Source organism: Marmota monax, unplaced genomic scaffold, assembly GCF_021218885.2.
Source record: "Marmota monax isolate L192 unplaced genomic scaffold, Marmota_monax_Labrador192_F-V1.1 WCK01_AAM20220418_F8-fsc00305, whole genome shotgun sequence".
Classification (NCBI taxonomy): Eukaryota; Metazoa; Chordata; class Mammalia; order Rodentia; family Sciuridae; genus Marmota; species Marmota monax.
In genome coordinates this window covers 741,286-744,192 of record NW_026693588.1, presented here as the reverse complement: position 1 = coordinate 744,192, position 2,907 = coordinate 741,286, and positions in this window count along the sequence as shown.

Here is a 2,907-nt window from a genome sequence, read left to right as displayed (position 1 = left end):
TATTCTGCCAGTTCTTCTATTTTTTTTATATGCACCATATTTTTCACCTTTCTTTTCTCAATGTATTTAAAATATATAGATCTATTAGGAATTTAATGTTATTCATTTTAGATTGTATTTCTTTAAATACTAAAGGTAAGCACAATACAATAAACTTTAATTTTCCTTGTATTTAATAAAATATTAACTTATTTTCTCTTCTGGTCCAATTTTCTGATATTTGATAGATCCAATTCTACAATAATAAATGGATTTGGAAGGTTTCTATATAATATCCTGCATGGCCATATTTATGCTATGAATGCTTCATTGATATCAAGTAGAGTTATCCACTTCTTTATTTCAAAACCTTTCCAAATTATTTGGGCAACATTGACTTTAATAATCTTAAATAGTAATATTATTCTAGAATTACAGATGCAATTATGAAAGTATACAGATTCTGTAGAGCATCATCACTGTTATTTAACATGTTTGTCAAAGATTAAGAATAACTCTGCACTAGATAGCATATGGTGTTTTACAATCTCACAACCTAAATCAAAGATAATTATTATTGAGGAATAAACTAACACTCTTTGACACATTTTGTACTCAAGTAATGATCACCCAGTCCTTTTTGGTACTTGGAAAGGCTCATAAGTAGAAATTTTCACCAATCTTGATCTTTAATTACTACATAAATATTATTGAAGAAATATTCATCTACCTTTCACATCAAAAATAGTTTTTTTTTAATTCATCAGTGCTATTAGACTAGACATTAATCTGATCTTCTAGAATTAGCTACTTTTTATACATGTTACAAGTATATTTATATTTAATTCCCTTGGCATCTTACTTATAGAAATTATTTTTGTTGCATTTACAGGAGAAATAACAGAGGCCCAGGAATTCTCAGGTTGGTGTTCAAGATATTAGGAACTACCATGAAATAATAAGATGAATCTACATAATCACAGAAGATGACCACTTTCATTTCTTTTATGGCATTTTAATTAATAATCATAAATATTCACAGAGACAAATCATACACATTTTTTTCTATAACTGAAACTTGTTATACCTGTATTGCTACTGGCAATCTGAAGTTCAAGTTATAATATATTTGAAAAGTAAAGTGCAGCATTTTCTCCATAATATAATCTTTAAATGATGACTATCCAGACACACTACTTGAGTTCCTTTTTATCCCTGTACTTCCTTTACCTGATTCATTGAACATCATCACAGTCCGCATCTCACCTACTAGCATTGTTTATTGTTTTCTCAGCTCTTTGTGGGGTACATTCCAATGCAGACAACTCACCTTCCCAAAACCCAGACACAAAGACAAACATACACAGTGCCAGTACCCATCTGCTATACTTACTTTTTTTGAGTTCTCTAAAAACACACTTCATATCTAAATACATCCCACACATCAAAATAGATATGCTCACACGAATACACAACAAATGGATACAAACATGTGAACATGTTAATTTTCTTTTTTTCCCCTCTGCATTCAGTATTCTTTCCCCCAAATCTCTTATTTCTCTACTCTTAAGTTGGCGTACAAAAATCAATTTTTCAAAAAGTTCTTACAACCACTATTAACTCGAACTTGTTTTAGAAATGGAGCCTTAATGTTTATTAATTTTTCTAACTTTTAATTGTGAACTAATTCCTTCTACATGAAGTCCTAACTCTCTTAATCCAGACAGGATTGTAGCCTATGCAGTTTATCTGGGTATTTTATTCAATGACCATTTGTTTTGGAATTTCTCTTAAAAAATCAAGAGATTCCAATTCTAGATACTTAAAGCACTTATCAGGTTCCATTATCTTTATGAAGATCATACAAGATTAGCCAAACTTCTCTACTAAAAATGAGAATCAAACAGAAATATTTGTTTTTAATAATTATCAAGAAGCCTTACTATTTGTTTTATGCATACAACAAATAGAATTAAAAGCAGTTTGCTTAAATTTTATCTACCAGGAATCCTCTTTGGGTTTAAAAACAGTCATTGTAAATACAACAATTTCACATTAATATCATCGTGTATATTATTATAAAATTAAATAGATACTGGGAACAATGTCAATAATTACATTCAAGTTAAAACATCTTATATGTTATTGTTCTATACACTGATTTGAGTGTGGCATATAAGTAAAATTATTCTTTTTGAAATTGTGTAAACATTGAAATGTATATAATGAAATAAAAGGTGTGTGACAATAAATTGAAAAACAATTATGAAATCATTATGGATACTTAATAAATGTAATTCTGTGAACTACAGTATTTCTAAAAATAATAAGAATCAATAGAATGACATAAAAACATTTTGTCTTCTTTTTATTATCTTATTATTTCATGATTATTCACTGATATTTCATCTATTATTTAAATCCAATCATGTATTTAAAAATCGATGTAAGTTCAGTTTTTTATTCCATATAAGAATGCTGGCATCTTTAAAAACAAAGTAAAATTAAATAGTTAAGGATAAAGTATGTCTAAAAAGAATAAAATGTGAAGTATTTTTTTTTCTATAAAATGGAAACCATTGAGGTATGATTGATAGACAGCATTCATTCAAATCCAAACTCAGCCAGGTTTTTCTGATATGTAACATTATTATTTTTAGGAACAATACATTCTCCTTACTAAGGCAAATTAAAATATTTCAATTTCCAAATAATCTTTGTATATTTTCAAAAATGTGAGTAACTAGACTTTTTTTCTGGTGAAGAGTAAAAAGAAAAATATTAAATCATACACAAGTCAGTACACTTTTATTTATGATTCTCAAAATTCCAGCAAATAAGAATAAAATATAGAAAAGTTTTTAAAACTCAGTAAAATTATGTATTCTAAAATGAATGCACAGTTTTCATTGTCATATATTTAGTTAC